Source organism: Callithrix jacchus, chromosome 15 (genome assembly GCF_049354715.1).
Source record: "Callithrix jacchus isolate 240 chromosome 15, calJac240_pri, whole genome shotgun sequence".
NCBI classification, from domain to species: Eukaryota; Metazoa; Chordata; class Mammalia; order Primates; family Cebidae; genus Callithrix; species Callithrix jacchus.
The window spans coordinates 80,080,854-80,097,078 of NC_133516.1; the positions used below are offsets into that span (position 1 = coordinate 80,080,854).

General features: G+C 49.8%; 1 protein-coding gene across 37 annotated transcripts in view; it reads left to right on the plus strand.

Moving 5' to 3' along the window:
- The window catches only part of SEMA5B (semaphorin 5B), a 120,420-nt gene that overhangs the window by 43,523 nt on the left and 60,672 nt on the right, over positions 1-16,225 (plus strand). For 6 of the 37 annotated variants that reach the window (XM_078351955.1, XM_078351976.1, XM_078351952.1 and 3 more), the window contains exon 2: positions 10,297-10,483. The exons of 25 other annotated variants lie outside the window; for them this stretch is intronic. The gene's annotated coding sequence lies outside the window, so the exon portion shown is untranslated. The remainder of the gene's footprint in view (positions 1-10,296; positions 10,484-16,225) is intronic. 6 more of the 37 variants (XM_078351953.1, XM_078351965.1, XM_078351954.1 and 3 more) reach the window with 1 other exon arrangement.

Consider the following 16,225-nt stretch of genomic DNA (forward strand, 5'->3'; position numbering starts at 1 on the left):
TTCATGCTGAACCTTCGGACCCCACCTGCACCTGCAGCTTCTGGTTCCTGAGGGATAGCCCTATGCGAATGAGCCTACAGGGCCACCTGGGGAAGGCAGTGAAGGACAAGAGAAGAAGGAAGGTTACTTGAAGAATTATGGGCAAGTCCTCCACAGTAAAGCACTGTAGGAAGGAAAAGGCAGCCTTTACCAGCCTTGCTAGCTGTTTCGTTCTTTACTCCTCTGCACATAGGACCAATGATGAAGCTGATGATGAATTTCCTACCAAGAGCCAAACTTTTGGAATGACCTGCCCTTGCTTCTCTCTCCTTCCTCCTCTTTTCCCTACCCCCTACCCTGTCCCTTGCCACTCCCCTTTCCTCTGCCTCCACAGCAAGGGTAAGATAATCATCACACTAACATTTATTGGGCAGTTACTGGGTGCCAGGCTCAGGTGAACTGGCCCTGGCCAACTCTTACGTTCTATTTGGTAAACATCATAGCCTCCAATCTTTAGCACTAGGTGAGGGCTGTAGGCCTTCTCCTCACCTCACTCCTGGGTTACCATGTAAGTCAATCTCAGGCCAAATTCTGTCTCTCTAAAATATTTATTAGCAAACCAGCACAAAACAGTCACATAGCCTGTTTTGGAAGCTCAAGGAAGTCCTGGTTCTCTGATCTTTCAAGTGCTTCAGCAGTACCTGGCCAGAAAGCTTCCCTCGAGACAAGTGTCACAAGATTTGACCAACTACCTGGTGCAGGAGTTCTGAGCCTTGGAGGAGATGCTAAAGAAGTGGGGGCTGTTCACCCTAAAGGAGAGCTCTGTAGGGGAGACTGAATGAAGATGCAACTGACTGACTAAACACTCTGATGATTTTGGCTGGGTACGGTGGCTCACGCCTATAATCCCCACATTTTGGGAGGCCAAGGCAGTCGGATCACCCGAGGTCGGGAGTGTGAGACCAGCCTGACCAACATGGAGAAACCCTGTCTCTACTAAAAAAACAAAATCAAAAATTAGCCGGGCATGATAGCACATGCCTATAATCCCAGCTACTTGGGAGGCTGAGGCAGGAGAATTGCTTGAACCTGGGAAGCGGAGGTTGTGGTGAGGCAAGATCATGCCATTGCACTCTAGCCTGGGCAATGAGAGCAAAACTCCAGCTCAAACAAAACAAAACAAAACAAACCACTCTGATTATTTTTTTATTTTAATTTTTAAACTTTGAGATGCTATAAAACAAATATAGAAAACCACACAAAGTAGATGTTTTAGTAATGGACTATTATATAAAGTTAAGCTCTTTACACCATCACCCAAGTCAAGAAATAGGACACTGGCAGCCATTCTAGAAGCTTCTCTGTGCTCCTCCAAAATTAGCTTGGCTTTCTTGTTTGTCTTTATAGGATCCCGCCCCCCCTGCCACCGCCGGATGATTTATTGTGCACAAGGTGAGGCTCCAGCTTCCTGAGCTCAGAACAACCCATAATGCACTGAACCTGAGGGAGAAAAACTTTAAGTTAGACTGTAAAAAGAGTGTTCAGGATTTTAGAATAGTAGAAATCAGTGACATGAGGACAGAGAAAAAAATGAAACAAACCCCCCAAAAAACATATCCTTGAGGTGACTTAGATGTACTTCTGGTTGGAGGCAGGGAAATAAACAAGCCTTAAAGATCACCCCAATGCCTGGAGCTGCCCCTCAAAATTAGACTGGCCACATGCCCTTGCCTTTTCTGACCAACAGAAGGTTGAGGACTGCTGTGGCTAGGGTCGGGAGAATGGACACGAGTGATCATCTCATCCCACAGCCACCCTGCCTGGCGAGCCGAGGTCTGCCTGGTGTTTATAACCCCTCCTTCTGTGACCAGAGGCACGCTCTTCCTCCCGAAGTCTTTAATCCTGCCTCAGACTGTCAGAGAGAGTGACTCTCGAAAGAGAGAATGACCAGCTGGTGGACAGGCCTGGGATCTGAGCCCACCCCATTCCCGGGTGACCAGGGCAGCCGAACAAATATACTCTGGCCCTGGGCCCGAGGGACATCAGGCAAGGTGCCTGGAGGAAATGGGGCAGTAGAATAAGAGGAGAGTGAATGGTCTCCCTGCTTTTTCTCCATTCAGTGTGTGGTTTCCATGGGACTCTAAGTGTGTTTACAGGCAGCAGACCTGGGGGGTGGGGGGGGTGTATGGTGGGATCTGGGCTGAGCGGCTGCAGGGACTAGAAAGGGAAGACCAGGGGTTGGAGGGGGAACAGGAGGAGGGCCGGGGCACTTGAAAAAACCAAATAAAAAGTTGGCTGTTGAATGCTTTTTGCCAACCGTAGTCAATTCTTAATTATCCCCGTAATGGGCAGGAGCAGTGGCAGGAATCATGCAAAGTAGCAAACAATCCCAAACCATTTAAGCTACATGATTTTTTAAAAGAGAGAGAAGATTTCCCTTCCTAATGATGTCTGGCTCAGGCTGATGTTAAATGAGGGAAGTATTAACAGTGAGCTCCCCAGGGATCGAGGTTACAGTCAGTCTTATTTAATGTGTTTATGAATTATTTAGCATTCGCATTTCCTGATTTTGTGAACCAGTGCTGGGAGGGGGCCGTCAGTCCTCCTAGGAGCCAGAGGAAACCCTCTTCCAGGGACTATGCCCTCACTGGAGGAAATCCTCCAAGTGGGAAATGAAGACGGGTTTGGAGGTGTCGGACTAACCAGCTGCTGCTCATGGGAAGCACAAGAAGTCAAGAGACTCGATCCTCCAACCTTGTCCAACCTGTGGCTAAAAAGAGTGTGGGTCTCTACTCTAAAGCACTGCATGGCTTCCAACCTCTCTCTAAATTAAGTGCAGCCAAAGCCCTCTACTGCATGGTCCCAGCCTCTGCTCCTCTCACTGCAGCCGTGCCCTGACTTGAGGTGCAGAGCTGGCAGGGGCTGATGACCTGCCATGGTCACATGGCCAAATGCAAAGCACTTGGAATTACACTCAGACTTCTGACTCAGAGACTCCATCCATCTGTGTCACACCAGATCCTGGATGCCTCCCAAACCCACATCACCTGTTTCTGGAATGTGACCCCTGCTGCTTCTATCTACTGTCAGAATTCTGTCTACCTCAAGTGCTGCCTCCTCTGAGAAGCTGAGAAGCCTTCCCTGCTTCAAAAGTGTTCTTCCTCTGCTCAAAAAACAGTGCCTGTGTGCCTCTCTCATGGCTTGGCTCAAGCTCTGCCTGTGTAACAGTCTTGGTGTTCTTGTCTCATTCTGCCCCCAGCGTGCTGCTTTGTCCTTGGTGTGATGTTCAGGAGTTTGTTGAGAAGACAATGGGCACCTCCATGAGAAAGAGAGTAGGAAGTGAGTGCAGGAAGTTATATCTGACTGTCATAGGCCAGGCATGCTCTTGGAGATGTGGTGACCTTATTTCCCAACGGGGCCCTACCTGTTGGTTTTCCCAGGAAGCTGTGAAATGTAGCCTGGCCACACATGAGCCAAGGCTGGGGTCATGTCTTTCCCTTGTGGAACATGGAGCAGCCCTGGGGTGGAAGGCCTCCCAAAACAGGGTGCCCAGTCCCCTGCCTCAGCATCACCTGTTGCACTGTGCCCAACACAAGTCTCTGAGGGGCCTAGGACCCGCACTTCCTGTGTCTCTTATGTCATGCACAGGGTGGTCTGAGAACTGCTCCTAAAGGGAGGGAGGGCAGGCCCCTGGGATTCGTGGAGGGGTGCATAGCGCATGCACATTTACACATGCCAGCCCAAGAGCCAAGTGTGTGCTCATGTCCACAGCTATGGGTGCCACGCCAGTAACTATGTCCATTCTTTCTTTGCCATCTCCCCAAAGTGCTACCTGGTGACATGCTTTAAAAAATAACTTAGGGATACATGCTACAACATAGATAAACCCTGAAGACATTATGCTAAGTGAAATAAGCCAGACACAAAAGGGCAAATACTGTAAGATTCCACTTATATGAAGAATCTACAGCAGTCAGATTCAGAGACGGATAGTAGAATGGTAGTTCTCAGGAGTGATGGGGAGCCGGGACTGGGGAGTTCTTGTTTAATGGGTACAGAGTTTCAGCTGGGAAAAATGAGCAGGTGCTGGGGATGAATGGTGGCGATAGTACACAGCTGTGTGAAGGCACTTAATGACCCTGAACTGGACACTGAAAGATTGTTAAAATGGTAAATTTTGTGTTATGGATAGTTCACCATGAGAAAAAGAATAATAATCTGGGCCATTGTCCAAATGGAAGAGTGTCCAGGAAGCACATGGCTGGCCAGAAGGATTGGCCTTGGTCCTGGTCTTAAAGCTTTCCAGGGAAGGTGACCACCAGTCACCACTGCCCACCCCAGCATCCCTGAAACAGGGAGTGCTTCCTTGGTCCTTCGGATCCACAGCAGAATACGTCATCCTGGGACTGGGATGGGATTCTGTGTCACGAGTCAGAGATTGGCTTAACAATGAAACCGAAGAGAAAGGATATTTCATGGGTGGGGGATGTCAGTAGCAGAGTCCAATACAAAATGTGGGTAACATCAGCCGCTTCCAAGTGATGAACTATCAGGCGAGCTACTGCGTATGGCCCAAAGAAACGTAGCATCACTTTACCCTGGATATACAAGGCTACACATTTATGGGAAAATAAAGTCATATCCACAAATGGGGAGTCGCCAGTGCACTGACATAATCCTGTAAATCTAAGGAGCTGTTAGAAATGTTCCCTTAAAGGTTTTGAGCCCAAAAACCTGTTTTGTTTGTTTGTTTGTTTGTTTGTTTGTTTGTTTGAACTGGGGTTTTTTTGGTTTGGCAAAAAAAAAAAAAAAACAGCCAGATATCCAGGCATTATTTTGGGGTGCTGGAGACCACATGGTTCCCACCTCGGGAAAACCAGATGTATGGCCTGTCGTTCCTTCTTTAAGGGATTGTCTTTCTGAAGTGAGAAGAAAAATCAACCAGGAGCACAGGAAGGAAAAAGTGAGGGGAGGGCATCCCAACTGTGAGTCTCCCTCTCTCTTAAGACTGCCATAGGGTGGCATGTGGATTTCATCTCCAAGTCCCTGAAATCAGAACAAGAGAGAAGGGGAGCCCTTGAAGGCAGCCAAAAGAAACTGTAGCACAAATGAAAGTAAGTGCTATTTACACAGCAGGTAGTAAACTTATGTGGAACTGGGAACCCCCAGAGGTGGTGCAGGCTAAATCTGGCAAGAAAGTTGGGGAGGATGTGGAAGCGTTCATGGATGGCGGGCTGCTTGGCTGGCTCTGCACTCCGTGTCAGGCAGAAAAGCATTTCTTCCTGAACACACCAGGTGCTCTCAGTGTGCTCTCAGAGACAGAGAGGCTCCCTGCTGCTCCGATCCATCCTGAATGTTCTCCTTGGTGGGTCTTTCCACTGTCCACGTTCACCTTGTCTTGTCCTGAGAGTGATGGTCTCTGGTCATGCCCTCTAAGTTATAATCCTTCGGGCACCTGAGGACTTTGGTTCTTCCCTGCTTCCCATCCCATTTATCTCATTGTACTTGACCAGCCTGCAGAGCTCCAGTGCTTTGTCCCTTCTTTTCAAGGCATTCTTTGTGTCTTGCATCTCCCTTTCTCAACTGCCTTTCCAGCCACTGTGCAACGGCTCACAGGGCAGGCTGAAGACAGCCAAGCAGGACCTGGGCAGGAGGACAGACATGAAGGGAGCCAGGTGGCGTGTGAGGTCACACAGAAGGGGTGGAAACAGAGTAGCCCAGAGCTGCAGGACGTGGTAACAGGTGGACAAGGGGCCTGAAAGAGGGGCAGCCACCAGGCTCCTCTCCTCTTGCTTTACTCTTTACCCAGTTGAGCTGAACATGCATTTATTGAGCACCTACTTACTCCCCATCAAACAAGGCCCTGAGGATGAACGCCTCTTCTGACATAAAGCCAGCTGTCCATGCCGCTCCACCCCTGAAGGCTGCCCAGCAGAGGCCTCTGCCCCTCAACCTTCTCTATCATGCTGAAATGTTTAGAACACTGGTCCTGGGAGACAGACCTAACCCATTGCTGAGCGTCTCTTTCTGCCCAGATACTGCCATTCTCTGGCAGTTACCTATTTAGCTGTAACTAAATAGGGACATATCTCTGACCCATGGTCTATGGGAGTCTATTAAAAAAAAAAAACGCAGCTCTATCATCATTATATAGCCTAGCGTTGATTTTCTTCCTTTCTGAAGTGTTTGGGATGCCGCGCAGGTCCCTGTGGCCCTATGCCCCGCCTCCCCAGCCGGCCTGTGAACATTTAGCTGCTCGCTTCTCCAGCTGAGTGAGCGGTTCTTTTCAGGGGCAACCAACTGCACATAGATTCCTGAGCCATGATCTCATCGGCTCATGAGAGGCTGAGCACGTCCACCCCACCAACTCGCACCGGACAGAGAAGGGCATTCTGGGGCCCAGGTGGGGCCAGGGCTGGTTCAAGGGCTTGCCCTTTGGGTTAGTGCCAGGGTTTGTGGGGTTGCCCTCTGCCTGCAGCTCTGTCTCCTGCGTCTGTCTGCAAACTCAGTTGTGGGTCCCTGCCTGGGGGCAGGACTGGCTGGCTGCTTCCCCATCTGCCATCACCCCAAGGCGGCCATTCACAGAGCCCCTAGGACACAGCCTTGCAGAGGTGGTCTGCCCTGGCTCCGATGCCTTCCTATCTACACTCCTACCTCCAGCATCCCTTTAGTTGGCAAATATTTATTGAGTGACAACTGCAGTGCTTCCCAAAATGAGCCCATGGAGCCCTTGGATCACAGCCATCTGGGGTGATGGCTAAAATGCTGGCTTGGGCACTGTGCCAGACCTAGTGCATCAGAATCTCTGGGGTGGGGCCTGGGGACCTGCACTGTAATTGGTTCTCCCCAGTGAGACTTTTGTGCTCTAATGTTTGAGGCTTGCTGACTATGGTGGTGAATTTTATATGTTAATTTGGCTGGTCAGACATTATTCTGCATGTTTTTGTGAGGGTGTTTTTGGATGAGATTAACATTTAAATCCCAGGAGCATGAGAGCCTGGCTGGGCAGAGCTATAGTCCCTGTTGCCAGCCCTGACTCTTCTCTGGGTAGAGGGTTCCAATCTGGCTGCTCTCCATAAGACAGAGCTGAGTTCTAGGAGTGCAAGACTTAGCAAGCAAAGATACAGGCTGTCCAATTTCATTTGAATTTGAGGTAAAGAATATTTCAGTATGAGTATGTCTCATGCAATATTTTGGATGTACTTATACTAAAGAATTGTTGGTCATTTATTTGCAATTTTATTATTCAGCGATCCTACAACAGCTCTGGACACCTTCCTCTCCAGCATGGAGTCAGGGATTGCTTTCTGTTCATCGTATGGCCCTTAACAAAGGGCTTTCTCAAATGTGATCTCACTCAATCCTTCTTTTTTTTTTTTTTTGAGACGGAGTTTCGCTCTTGTTACCCAGGCTGGAGTACAATGACGCGATCTCGTCTCACTGCAACCTCCGCCTCCTGGGATCAGGCAATTCTCCTGCCTCAGCCTCCTGGGTAGCTGGGATTGCAGGCACACGCCACCATGCCCAGCTAATTTTTTGTATTTTTAGTAGAGACGGGGTTTCACCATGTTGACCAGGATGGTCTCGATATCTTGACCTCATGATCCACCCGCCTCGGCCTCCCAAAGTGCTGGGATTACAGGCTTGAGCCACCGCGCCTGGCCTCAATCCTTCTAAGAGTAGGACAGGGAGGCATAGTAGGCACCCTCCTTCCCCTCCTCTGCCGTCTCCTCATTTCACAGCAGGAGCTGAGCCTAAGAGGCTGTCAGTTTCCCACCTGGAATCAGAGAGGCCCTGGCTGCACAGTGTTACCACTGGGAGGGCTTTTTTTTCTTTTCTGAGATGGAGTCTTGCTCTGTCACCCAGGCTGCAGTATAGTGGCCCGATCTGCGCTCACTGCAACCTCCACCTCCCCGGTTCAAGTGATTCTTGTGCTTTAGCCTCCCAGGTAGCTGGGATTACAGGCTAATTTTTGTATTTTTAGTAGAGACGGAGTTTCACCATGTTGGCCAGGCTGGTCTGGAACTCCTGACCTCAAGTGATCCACTTGCCTCAGCCTCCCAAAGTGCTGGGATTACAGGCATGAACCACTGTGCCTGGCCCCAGAGGGCTTTTTAAATCACTCAGATGTGTTTGTGTGATGTGTATGCTGTCTGCAACTTACTTTGAAATGCATCAGAAAATAAAATGGATGAATGCATGGGTAGATAGATGTGTGATAGAGGAAATATAGCAGAATGTTGGTGACAGAATCCAGATGGCAGGTATACAGGTATTCACTGTGCAGTGCTTTGTATGTTTGAACTGCTTTGTATGTTTGAAAATATTCATTAAAAATGTTTAGAGAAAAAAAAAATGGATGCACAGGCCCAACCCTAGATCAATTAAATCAGAATCTCTGTAGGTGAGGCCCAACCAGCCATATTTTATTCAAAGCTACCCAAGTGATCTGATCTCCCATCACGTCTTGCTGTGTACCAAGCGCCATCTGTAGGGTACAGATACCTTACATCACTGGTTCCCCAACTGGGTGTGCAGTAGAGTCTGGAGGGCTGGCTAAAACACGGATTACTAGGCCCTGTCCCCAGACTTTCTGATCCAGTAGGTCTGGGGTGAGGCCTGAAAATCTGCATTTTAAACAAGTCCCAGGAGGTGCAGATGCTGCTGGTCTTAGGAGCACACTTCCTGCATATGCACAGCCCAGCACAGGGTGGGGAAATGATGAGAGTAGATAAACCACATGCTGCATCTGTCAGCAGAGGAAGCTGTTGGCTGCGTGAGGGTCAGAAAGGGCTTCATAGATGAGCTGGCATTTGTCTGAGCCTTGGTGGCTGAGGAGGTTTTTGTTGGAGGAAAGGGCATTCTACAGGGAAGGGCGAGCAGAAGCAAAGGGATTGAGATGGGCAAGTGCATGGCATGAAGAATATCTAGATTTGGGATGTGATGAGGAAGTACGGAGGGGAATGGCCAGAGAGGAGGCAGGAGAGGGAGTTCGAGGCAGATGGAAAGGCCTTGCTATGCAAGGGTTTGGATTTGATTGTGTAGGCAGTAGGGAGCTGGTGGAGGTTTTCAGAAGCAGAATAATGTGACCAAATCATTGCTGTAGACTGTGTTCTGGCAGCTCTGTGTAGGATGGATTGGAGAGGAGAGATGAAAGATAGGAAGCGTACTTAGGAGGCTATTGTGAGCGTCTGGAGAGAGAGAGGTGGAAGGTCCGCATAATCACAACACTAATAATGATGATAAAATAATGGCTGACATTTATGGAGTGTTTTCTAGGTGCCAGACAGTGCTATGTGCTTCCGCAAACATTATCTTTCAATCTTCACAACTGCCCTGTGTGGTTTTACAGTTGAAGGAACTGACTCACAGAGGCTAAACGAGTCTGGACTGGGATTCGAACCCAGGGCTGCACATTTTGTGGCGTGAGTGCTTAGTGTCGACCCAGGCTGTGCCAAGGCAAGGGGGGTGGTGGGGAGGAGAAGCGGGAGGGCAGGTCTCTGCCTTGGTCTCCGCCTCTCAGGCAGACATCCATGTTCCTTGGCTCAGGGTCTCATCATCCTCCCTTCCCCTACCAAGGCTGAGGCCTGGAGAGTCGCAGCTGGGCAGGGGAGCATCCATCACATTCTTTCCCTGCCAGCCAGCAGCAGCAGCAGCTCTCCTGGCAGGCAGGGGCTCAGCTGTGCCTCTCCTTACTCCACTGCTCCTCACTCCTGGCCCCAGGGCCCACCCTCCATCTCTCCTTGTCTGATGCTCCCCACGTCTGCCTGCACACCACACTTGTGGGCACTTAACTAAAGCTTCTGGGAGGAAAATGACATGGCTTCCCCCTCCCTTCCGTATCTCTGCTGTCCTTCTGGACCTGAGCTGAGGACACCTCCAGGCTTCCTCCCCAGAATTCTTGTATTTCAGATGCTCCTCCAATAGGCCTCTACAAAGATAACTCTATTCCAGTTCCATTGTGGAAAAGAGAGCTGGGGGTGGGGGCCAGGCCTGTAGGGTGAGTCATAGATGAAGTCCTGCAAATAGTAAGCCTGTTAGCTGTTATTCTTATTATAACTGAGCTCCATGAATATGGAGCTTAATGGGCTTTGGCACCAGTGGCCAGGTTTAAAGAGAGACATTCATTAAGCACTGGAAGGGTTTTGTCAGCTCTTGACCATCTTTCTATCTCCAAGAAGGGCTTCTTTTATACCAGATCAGAGAGTTCACTATACTTTTCTTAGAGACCCCCCTTTTCTCTTCCCACCCTCTGGCCCAGGGCTGGAACTCTCTGTTCTGCCCACAACCAAGCTCCATGGCCTGCTTACCTCCTAGACACCATCCACCTGAGGGGTCCTCAGGCATGTGTTCCTGCCTCGCCCTTCCCAACCCATACACCCAAACCCAGAAGGACCAGTTACCTGCTTTGTAGGTGCCCAGGCCTGGCACAGCAGTGAGGCTGCATCATTGCACCTGCAAAGAAGCTTTGAAGGAATGATCTGGATCACAGGCACGTGCACAGGTGAGTGTGCACCCACGTACACATTCCTATGTCTGGGGCAGTGGTGGTGGTAGAGTCCCAGGCCTGGCCTTCACTCAGACCTGTCTTTCACCTGTGTGTGTGCAGGAGTGAGGGGGCTCACCCAGCAATGGGAGTGGGGCTGGGAGCAGTTCCCAGAAAGCCTTCTGACCAGGGTTGGGCAGGGGGTTTTTTGCTGGTCCCTGTTCTTTCTCCCAGCCTCCCCTCTACATCAGCCAACCACCGGCAGCCTTCTCCACAACCCCCCCTCCCTCCTGCAAGCATGTGTCACATGGCAGGAGCAGATGGGAGGTGGTGTGCCTGGGCTCTCTCTCCCCTCAGCCAGCCATTTGCTCTCCAGATGGATCTGGGCACTGACAGGGTGTACATTCCAGGAAACGGCAGCCTGCTCCTAGCCGTCCCGAGGCTGTGTCCTGATGAGCAGGAAGACAATTATGTTCTGGAAGTTCAGGAATCTGAGCTGGCAGGACCCAGAGTACCAGGAATTGAGTCTGGTGAAGAAGATTCACAGCCCTCCAGGAAGAAATCCTGAAGGGGTTTAAGGAATTTCTCCCTACCTTCTCCTCCCTCTCCATCTGCCCTGACTCCTATACCTCTGCACCTCTGTCTGGGGCTCCACACTGCCTGCCCTTCCTGAGAATCTACAACCCACCAAGTTTGCAGCATCATGCAACTCCAACACAGATCCCAGACACTTTCCCTTCACTGTTTCATTTATTGCACAAACACCATCATAACTGCAATAACATAAACCAAAAGGAACAAAACTCTATTTCATGACCTTCATAGATGAACTGGCTTCAGTTTTCTTTATTCCCTTCTAGTCCCTGTAGATGTTACATCCCTCCTCATTGATTTTTTTTCCTCTCTAAAAGAGGAAAGGGAACAGACGGCAGCACCCTCCATGGCCTGCCTGGCTGGGTCCCACTCATTTTGGGTGGGCGTTTGGGGTCCTGCTTTTTGACTGGTCACATGGCAGAAGCTGAGTTGGACTAGCTTGTGTCCTCTGGGTTGGCAGCTCACTGGCTCGCTCCCCCTCAGGGCACTAGAGGCCTAGGGCCACTTGGCGCCTAGACTAGGAAGCTAGGAGTATAAAGGGAGAGAAGGACCTAAATGTAGCCTAAACACAGGCTGGAGTCCGGGGCTCGACAGACTGGGATGAGTGTCCATTTCTCTTTCCTGCCCCGGTCTCAATACTGCTCACTCCCCAGAGACAGTATTATGAGTGATTTTTTTCTGGAGACCTTAGGATCCAATTATGTTTATCTCTTAGATTTCCAAAACAAGGCATATAGACGCTGAATGACCCGTCATTAATCCGTAGGGGCTCTCCCACAGTTTCCAGGCTCCAAGCTCCCAGTGGCTTGGGGCCTTATCCAGGGTGAGCCATTGCGGCTTGACTTGGGGAATAAGGGTGTTTCTGGGAGCCTGGAGAGGCTGCGGGGTGAGAAGGCAGACCTGGGCTAACTTCCCACTGTGAGCATTTGGATCCGTAGCTGCTCTCAGGGCCTCTGACTTCTCATTGGTTAAATGGGAGCCATGGCAAGCTGTTTACACTCTTCACAGGGAATCTGATGGCATCGTGGTTGTGAAGAGCTGCAAGGACCCATCCATGTGAAGGGGATTTGCATGATTCCTGACACTACCTTTCTGCTGATCACCTATGCTACACCCAGCCCAGTATCCCAACGGCTTTTACTGACTCAGATGGGGGATCTCTCTCCCGTGCTGGCCCAGTTGCATCTGTGGGATCATGTGGAGCCAGTACTTAAAGAGTTGAATAAAATAAAACCATAGCACAGATAATGCAAAACAGGATGAGATCCAAGAACAATTTTTATTTTGAATTTTATTTAACACAAATTTCAAGGGTGACTGACCCAGGCTGAGTTTTGCACACACATAACTGGATGAGGAGAAATCTGGAGTTTGCCAGATGCCAGGGAAACGGGCTGGCATGTTTTGCACTTGGGCAGCAGAACCATTTGTGTTACCATGTGGCTTGGAGTTGCACTGATTTGCAACTTCAAATTGACTTACATTGTAAGTCACTGCACACTCTCCACAACTTTAGTGCCTGACTCCAAAATGTCTGTTTCTGCTGCTTTCCTGGAAAGGCAGGGAGTCCAGTGTTAGAGAGAGATTTCACCAACTGCCAGCCTATTTCTTGTCACCACAGACAGTAGAGTAAGAGGGTTTAAGTTGTACATGGTGAAACCCCGTCTCTACTAAAAATACAAAAATTAGCTAGGCATGAAAAAAGAAAAAAAAAAAGAGGGTGTAAGTTGTAGCAAGAGGAAAGCAAGTTAGATAGTGGCAGAACTTCCTACCAGGAGCAGTGAGGGACTCTTCTCAAAACTCTCCACGCTGGAGAAGTGACCCAGCCATGGTGGATCTATCAGCAGATCCATGCGGACAACGAGCGTTTGTTGAGTGCTTGTTCTGCTCTCAGTGCACAAGTATGTCACCTCCACAAGTCTGTGAAGAAGTTGTTATTATTGCTATTGTTGTTGCTATCATTATTCTCTCTTAAAAAGAAGGGAGGCAGCAGGGCCCAAGGACGAAGCACACGGTGCCTGCTGCTCCCACTGGCATCGTGTCTGTTGACAAGTTCAGGAGTGGCTGACATCAGGGCTTCCCACTCCAAGTCCACACTCTTCCCACCATGCCCCCCTGCCTTCTGGAAGGCCCTGGGGAAGGCTTCTTGAGCAGAGGCCTGCCAGCACCCACACAGCAATAAGTGTATGAACACCTTCCCCAACAGGCATTCAGGAGGAGAGACTCACTTTCATTCATTCAACAGACACAGAGGCTGGGGATCCAGAGATGAATAAGACCTTGTTCTTGCTAGTTTTTGGCAGACCTGTTAGTATCTTTGCTTCATGGCCCATGAGGGATTGGAAAACATTTCTGATCAATTACCTGGAGCAGAATTATCACCTGCCACATCTCCCTTCTCAAGGCTGGCTGCTTTATGAGTGTCTACACTTTCAACCATGAGTGAGCACATTATCCATAGTCCCTTTGGCTAAGAGCAAAGATTCCTTGCCCTTTGTTCCACCATTCAGTCATTTTCTGATTCAACAAATAATTCAGTGTCTCTTATGTGACGGGTGCTGGGTTAGCAGCTAGGGATATAGTGCTGAGCAAAACAGACATGGTTCCTGGCATGAGTTTGCAGACATTACCCAGGTAATTCTCCCATCCTGCTCTGATGTATTCCCAAGAACTAAGGTGGTTTGTTCAGGAGTGACTTCCTCAGGCATGGCACTTCCGGGGCACCATGCTGATGCAGGCTAGCCCTCCTGCCTCCTGGGAATTACAGGCCACTGGGTAGTGCTCAAGGACCAGGTCTTTGTTGATCATTCCCTTCGGAATGAGGCAAAGGGCTCTCCCATCTCCCAGCCTTCTGACTCTTGATCCAGCCCTTCCTGTGAGTTGCCCCTGATGGAGAAATTTAGAAGGGCCCTAAAGGGAAGGCTATTCTGCTCAACCCCCAGAAAGAGGGTACATTTTGCAAAGGGTGCACCCACTGCAATTGTTCTTGGATCACACCGTGTTTTACATTATCCGTGCTGTGGTTGGTTTGACTTCATTCAGCTCCTTAACTACTGGCTCCAGATGATCCCACAGATGCAACTGGGCCAGCACTGGGGGAAGAGACCCCCATCTGAGTCAGTAAAAGCCGTTGGGATGCTGGGCTAGGTGCCGCTCCCAGTGGTTCGGGGCTTTATCCAGTGCGAGCCATCATGGCTTGACTTGGGGAATTAGGGCGTTTCTGGGAGCCTGGAGAGCTCTTGTTTCTCTGTGCAGTGTGATGGTTTGGGAAAAGCATGGGCACTGGAGTTAGGCTAATGTAGATTTCAGTCCAGAATTGTCCTTCCTAGCTGTGTGGCCTTGGGCAAGTCATGAACATCTCTGGGCCTTAGATCCTCAGCAGTAAAGTAGGGGCAATAATACTTACCTTGCAGGAAGGCTGTGATGGTTAAATGAGATGTTGGTAAAAGCTTCTGATGCATATTTGCCATTTAATACATGTGTTCCACCCTTTCTTCTGACTTCAAACTTCTCAAGGACACAACTACCTCCTGAGTTGACACTTACCAAGAAAAGCCTGGCAAATATTAAAAGGCAAGGCAGTGGTAAGCGCTCCTATTCTCTAGCTGCTGGGCTGTAGCAGTGGTTCCCAAAGTGTAGTCCGTAGATCATAAGCATCACCTGGGAACTTGCTAGAAATGCAAAATCTTGGGCTCCACCCTAGATTGACTGAATGAGAAACTCCGGGGAAGGGGCCCAGCAATCAGTTGCAACAAGCCCTCCAGGCAACTCTGAGGCACATTAGTGTGAGAACCACGAGGCTGGAGACTGCACACCAGTTGTCAGCAGGCCAAATTCTTTCACAGATGTGTTTTGTTTGGCCTCTGTCATCAGCTGGAGCTGAGGAGCAGCTGCCCCTGAGGAGTGATGGTGCCCTCCTGAAGGGGTTCACAGTCCTCGCTCTGCCACTTCTTTTTGTGTGACTCCAGCTGGCCTCGCTTGGCTGCCTCCCCGCTGTGGGGAGCCATGTTTGCAGCCCGGGCTCTAGGTCAGGGGCAAGTGTGGTTTCTGAGCCCTAGAGAAGGAGCAGTTCTGCTTCAGCTGGTCCTGAACGTCAGCTGAGACACGGAGCCACCCAGCTCTGCAGGAAATAGGAACAGGGTGGACAGCTTTCTAATTCCTGAAACCAGCAGCCAGGTCCTACTGGTTGAGCTTCAGTATTTGGTTTGAAGTGTTGTGAATTCTCAGCACATAACACACACCCACATTCAACTGTAAGTCCAAAAATACCTCCACAGCCAAATAGAGATGATTCTTACATTCCCCACTACCTCAGATTATCTGCCTCGCTGCTCTCTGCCACCCCCGCCGTTGGCACAAACTAATGAGCAGTGACTTTTCCTGTGACAGTGAACCTGGGAAAGCAGAAGGGGCCAGTGACTCCAGCTCCCACAGCAGTGAACAGGACACAGAAATATCAATGCAGGTGGGTGCCAGGAAGGCTGGGGGCACCTAGGGACTGTGATGTCCACAAGGTGAAGCAGAATGGGAGTGGAGCTGGGAGCTCTCATTGGAGAAACTGGAATAGAGAATTATGATCACAGGCCCTGTCAGCAGCAGGCATCCTGACCAGGAGAGAGAAAGAAAATGCAACCAGAACCCAGCATGGGATAGGATGCAGAGAGGAAGCTCTGGACAGTGGGAGAGGCACTGGGCTGGATTCAGCTTTGGATACAGGGAATCAGCAGGAGACTTGGGCGACATCCCTTCTCTGTGCCCCCACAGCCAGGTGACAGCACCAAGCCCCTTCACCTTCCTTCCTGGGGAATCCTTCTCCAAAGTAGCCTGGAAGGAGGCAGGAAGCAGGCTAAGAGCATGGGCTATGGTGTCAAAGAGATCTGAGGACAGATTTGGCTCTGCCACTTCTGGTGTGACCTTGGGCAAGGCACCTAACCTCTCTGAGCCTCAGTTTCCTCATCTAAAAAAAGGCAGTAAAGCTCATTTTATAGCCATATGGTGAGGATAAAATGAGATTACATTTGAAAAACAATTAGCACACTGTCTGTCATGGAAAAAAGAACATGAGAAAGCTTAGATATAATTAAAATTATTCGAGCACAGAACCCGTGTATTTTCACCACAAGTCCTGGTATCTGGGATTTGACAAGTTGGGGATCATCAGTGAGA